The following is a 6,533-nucleotide window of genomic DNA, read 5'->3' as shown; positions in this document are numbered from 1 at the left end:
TATGTTAGTCCTTCCTGTAGGATATTAACATCTTGGTTGAATTCTATGACTGCACTTAGTTTGCAGTCATCTGCAAACTTGGCCAACCAGAGGCCCTTGACATTGGCCTTGACTTGTGATAAGTAGCTGTCAAAAAAGAGCAGACCCAACACAGAGCCCTGAGGGACTCCACTAGTTACTGGCCTCTTTGGGGATATTGTCTCCCCTCTTCTTCCTGGGTCCTATCTGAAAGCCAGCTGGCTATCAAGCATGTAACACAGGGGTTTATGCCTGTATCCGTCAGTTTGTTTACAATGCCTGAGTGGGTTATTGTATCTAATGCCTTAACTAGGTCAAATTAGAAAGTATGCATAATTTTGCCCTCATCTATTGCCTTTATGACCTTATCAAAGGAGTCCTCCAGGCTGAGTAGGTATGGTCTGCTCTTAATAAAACCTAACTGGGTTGGATTCAGTGTTTGATGTTTTTTATGATCTTATTAATTATTTCCATGATAATTATTTCCATTGTTTTGCATATGAGACTGGTTAAACTTATGGATGTGTAATTTCTGGGGAATGTTGATGGCCCATCCTTGGGCAGAGGGGTGATCATTGCAGTGCTTCATTCATGTGGCACAAAGCCTCTCTGGAGGCTATGGTTTAACAGTGACTATTTAGGTGGTACACTTGGATACTATTGGGGCCCATTGATGCAGCCTTAGTGAGCACATCTAGGACCTACTTCCTAACAATAGCTGGGGGGGGGGGTTGTTTCATGGTATTTATTGCAGGGCAGTCAGGATATGGGGGGTGGGTTAAAACTAGAGCTGAATTTGTCAGCCATCAGAATTGCCATATCTTCCTGCTCCATGTAGGTGGATCCATTTACAATCAGTTCTACACACTGCTATGAGCTGCCTTTGAGGCTTCAGAGATAGGTAAAGAAAGCTTTGCGGTTGTCCTTTGCCTGGAAGGCTATCTTTACCTCAGGTTTGGCTTTAGTAGGCTTAATCTTTCCTCTTAGTTACTTGTTAAGATTGATGAGAATGTCCTTATCAAGTAAAGTCTAGCATTTCCTGATCTTGGCAATGGCTTTTTTTTTTCTTTTGTTGTTCAGCCTCTTTATAGATTTCACTTGAGTGATTTGTTTTTTGAGTTAGTTCTGCGCTTATTTCTGATAGGCATGGTTGTGTCTGTGCATTTATTGACATGATTGCACAGGGCTTCTCTGGACAATTCTGCATAGGGAGCTGAGTTCATTGGGTTTTGAGGGGGATTGAAATTAAGATAGGCTATCATTTAGTAGTATGGATTTTGCCATAGAATAGTATTCAAAATGTTAAACAGTTAGCCTGGAGCACATAATTGATTTTTATTCCAAAGGAGACAGGTTTGTGGTTTGATCTTACCAGACAGGACACTACACTGGGTGGATGAGGGTTGGTCAGAATTCTCCTATGTCTATGAGTACGAGGTTGATTACATTTCAGCCCTAGGGAGAGTTATTCTTTAAGTCAGTGAACTCAAAACATGAATTACCTAAGAAGGTAGAAAGAACTACAGGGCAGAAAAGAAAGCATTCAGCAAATCATAGCTAATCTTCTTATTGTAAGTTTGTATACTTTTGCTTGTCTGGAACCTGAGCCATGGCTGAAAAGGAGAACTTGACCAGTCCACTTTCCCGGCTATGAAAGTGCAATAAATAAATAAATAAATGTAAGAAATTTATCTCAACACAGCACAAGTTGGGGAGGCAATCTAAGTTAATCACATTCTAATAACTCAGTTTGTATTTTAGTAAAATTATTAGCAGTTCAGTTTATGGCTAGCAAACACCTGCAGTACCAATTGCATTACAGTATTTAATCTTGCAGATCAGAAATATGCAGGATGTAGCAGCAGCAAGTATGAGAAGCACACAGTCAAAGAAATTCTCTGGCTAAGTCAGACAACTGATATGCAATACTTCACATATACCTCTCAACCCTTTAGTATAAGAAATCTGGACAAAGCCAAAAACAAGTGGGGGGGGGGAGCCCAAAAATAGGGAGAGATTTTAAATATTGCTCTTGTAAACTTAATTTCTTAGAATAACAGGTTTTGCATTACTATGCATTTTCTGAAGGCTATTAAGTCTGAAACTCAAATGTCTGACAATATTTAGTAACTATTTAGTGTGATCTGCCACAAAATCAAAAAAGTTTAAGAACAGACCAAAATATAATACAAAAAAAAACAGACAATTGAGAGGTATGGGTCTACAGCATTTATTTTTAGGGTAAGCTGCAGCAGTGACACAAGAAGAGCACTTACCTGAGCGTTATCACATTTTCATCACCAGTTCCTCCCTTCTTTCCCATAGTGTGCATGGTTGTAGAAATTGACTTGTATCTTTTGTTTACTACATCCAGCTTTGTCTGGGACTGCCAGACAAGGTTGTTTCAATAACATTGAATTTACCCTAACTTCATTCACTTTGCATTTATAAAACTGGGTTTTACAATGCAAACTATCCACAAACCCTGGCTGTTCAGCTGTAAAATGCATCTCAGTTTACACTGCTTTATATTTTAGGTATTGTACTACAGCAGCATATTATTTTAATGCCCTTGATAGTTGTTTTTTTCATTCCATGCTTTTCTACCCTGATCCATTTCTGAAGCAGCAAAAAAGTATTACATTATTTATCAACTGGTTGCTGATCTATTTGGCTTCTCCAGTGACCAATCTGTAGCTTAAAAGTGCCAGTAAAAATTGAATTGCTCAAATCTGGTTGCAGATAGTGCATTTTGAGTGATGCAAACAGTGTTACAAATGCGACTTTCATTTGTAAACATTTACTACCATGTCTGTAGATTGCCATCTAGTCCTGATATCTGAAAATAACCTTCCATAATCATATAAACCATAGTGTAGTATAAAAATTTATTTTAGATGGGATGCATTTTATGCACATAGACTTATTTATTCATATATAACATAAGGTGATGCATGCGGGCATCTGCCACACTGTGTGTAATATGCTGCTGTGAACCAATGCAATTCATAGATATAGATCAAGGTCATCTACATTGCTAAATTGTCCAGAGTACTGCGTAGCACAGCACTAGGTACAATGCAATTCTCTGCATGGAATGGGGGGAGGGAATGCCGTGCAGCCTGACAGTGTGCACAAAGTGAAAGGGAAAGGCAGCATATAAAGTTTTATTAGTTACTTAACAAGGTAAATTATAGCTATCTAATATGCATTTTGCCTTAACATTTTGTGTTCTGCCATCACGCCTAGGAATGACTCATAAGGATTTTGCATTTCTTACTTGTAACATTGGAGCAGGGGTCATTACCAAGGTATGGTAATCAGGGATCTAGTGCTATATGAGCACTTATTGGAGGGAGCATGGTTGCTTAACCATTGCTAAATATATATATATATATATCTCTCTGGGATCTGTACAGATCCCCAACGGTACTTTCTGCCGAAGCAGAAATCACCGAACATACATAACCGAAAGTGCTGTTCACTGAAGCAGCACTTTTGGTTATGTATCCTAGTTGTGCCGGTCACACTATGGTGCGGTTAAGGGAGAATTCCCTTTTCCCCACTGTAGTGCGACCTCGGAGTGAGAATATAAAAGTAGGGGGGTGGGGGGCACAGGGGTGCAGGGGGCTTGCCCCCTTGCATAAAAGAAGATATATATTTTTTTTTTCGAACAGACTTATATAATGTCCCCTTTGGCATGTGTCTATCCAGACATATGCAACAACTGGAATGCCCACAAAGATACCTTACTAAAAGGATGTAAAGCCTAAACAGTATGTCTCAAATGGACTACCTCACAGCCCTGTCACTATACTCTGTATTCTACAAACTGCTAAAAGGTGACCTGTGTCTGGCATGTAAGGCATCCTCCATAACAATACTGATGAACCTACTGCACATTATCAAGTCAAGTGGCATCAGAAATACACTTCCAGGGATCTGAACCTCTTCTGCAACATAACAGAATGGTTTGGAGGATATGCCAGTTCTGGAATAGACTCCCCAGGCACATAAAACAAAGCTCATCCTTGTCGATATTCAAGCACAGGTTGGACCTATGGATGAGCAGCAGAAAACTTACACCAGGCCTACCACCTGTATTACTAATGGAAAGTAGCAGCTCCTAAAAGATGTATCCCATGCATGGATCTCCTCAGATTACTTATGGTGTGCTCACAGTGGGGTGATATATAAATATTGACCATAAGATGGGTAAAGGCTAATTAACACCAGATGTTATAGGTTAATTCAAGCACCAGAACAGAAAATGGCTAGGTTTAAAACAGCCTGCAATATCAACTAGCTTAGTACTTACCTATAAACCTATGAACAAGGCTTTAGCATGCAGGTTTCCTGAAACCAGCCATATTCACTGATGCACAATGATTTATGAGAAGCACTCTGAAATTTTACAATTTGCACTGGCTGGTTATTTTATTGCTATGCCAGCAAGGGAAAAAATATGCTTTTTTTTCTTCTTCTTAAATGATTGTTATTCCTGGAAAAGCAAAAATAAATTAAATGAAAAATATATAACTGGCCAATAGTGAAACTAACTGTTCAGCACGATGTATACTTCATGTGTTCAACTTTTAATTACATGTTTATGCTGTATATGTTACAGATCTATGAATATACCTTATATGTTGTTTTTTGATGGGCAAAAAAATAGCTGTAGGAAACCTTGTCATGCAGTACTTCATCCTCTAGCTGCATATAAGGTTACCTCTGTAGCTCAGATATGTACAGCACTTGGCCTATTTTTCTTTTCTTTCTTTCATTTTTTGTTACTTTTGTATCTGCTTATGCTATGTTTGCATTTTTAGACATACCCAAGTATTTTTAGGAAAGTTTTGCATCAGCAGTGCCTTTTTAGGACTGATAACTCAGATTTGTGTAGGATACATTTTCTTGCACATCTTTAATGAAAACATCCTTTGAAAATCTGAGTAAATAAAAGCAGACATTGTAAAGCATATTTGTATGTTAGTTAAGAGAAGTGAGGGTAAAGCTGCTCTATGTGATTATAAAGTGAAAGCTGACACATAGAGAAAAGGAAACTGCATCCAATTTTTTTTTTCAGAAACAAAGCATTGCAAAACTTTTTTTAGTTAACTGTTCTTGGTGAAGCTGAGTTAGTCAAAGTGATGTTTAGCATTAGAAGATCAAAATATGTTTCTATGCCAGTTATATTGAACAGCTGAGTACTAGAAATTGGGTAAGAGGGCCAGGAAAGAGGCAAGCAAAGCAGGTTAGTATAGCATCTAAACACTAAACTTCCTTGCTGCAGCCCTGTCTAGAACAACTTCTAATTCATCATCTTTTGTAGTTAGATGTGCAACATCCATCTTGTAATAAACTGGAAATACCGTTTATAGTGTGAAAATACAGAAGTAAACTAAATCCTTTAATCATAAGCTAGGAAGTCAGGCTTTGTTTAGTTGTTAAAGGAAATGTGACTTTTTTGTGTTTTCGGTTTTGCATGCAGCTGTATTGCATTTAATGTCTAGAGTTTATATCTGTTATTATGAAACAATGCATTTTGGTTTAAAGTATATTTATTTTTTCTGAATAATGCCTAAGATATGAGTTTTTTTTATAAATTCTAATTATGGGAAGGCATCAGGCTGAAACAAAACTCTATCATTGAGAGATGATGTTTGTTTAATATGTTATTCTGTGCTTAAAATGGCCCATTAATGTTTTGCTCATTTAATGTGCAGCTGGCAAAACCACATATTTATTAATTAATTGTTAGACTGTCTGCTCTGATAATTATTTTTCATTGGTTTTCTCTATAATGCTGACATGCAAATTTTCTTATTCATTTTGAGTTTGTTTTTAATTCTTTGACTTTATACAATTTTTGTTTAAAGGAGAAACTAAACAGATTCATATTTATGATAGCGATGGTATGCAAGTCTTTGACTCAGAAAAGAACAATAGCAGTAATTTGTAAGTAGTAATAACTGGTAAATGTTGCTGGTAGAAGACATCAGAGAAATGCAATCAACTGCTTCCTTTAATACAGCCTTAGGAAATCTTCATGGTAGTGAACACCTACCAGTAATGTGGAATGGGAGATGATGCTTTATTGTAAATCCCCGAACAGTATGGGTATACTGGGGATTTTAACAATGAATCTCTCTTTACTAATATAACTGTTCTGAAACTGATGTACTTCAGTGAAACAAAAATATACCTCTCAGCAGTGTTAACTGAAAAAAGTGCATTTAAAAAGTCAGTGATGGCTGCAAACATGTCTGTCACAACCACTGCATATTAACCTTTACGCAATTGTAACACAAGGCAAACAATTTGATAGCATTTGCTGTTAATAAATAAACAGCACTATAACATCGACCTACTGTTAGGAGTACTGTCATTCCAATTACTTTTTGCAAATCAAGATAATCAAGCATTTATTCCTTTTATATTGTATTTTAACATTGGTGGGCAAACATTAAACCTAAAAGTAAGGACATGTTGAACTCTGTTAATCAGTACAAAGA

The sequence above is a fragment of the Protopterus annectens genome, chromosome 8.part1 (genome assembly GCF_019279795.1).
Source record: "Protopterus annectens isolate FY-2018-M chromosome 8.part1, PAN1.0, whole genome shotgun sequence".
In the NCBI taxonomy this organism is placed as follows: domain Eukaryota; kingdom Metazoa; phylum Chordata; order Ceratodontiformes; family Protopteridae; genus Protopterus; species Protopterus annectens.
This window is presented reverse-complemented; position numbering follows the sequence as displayed.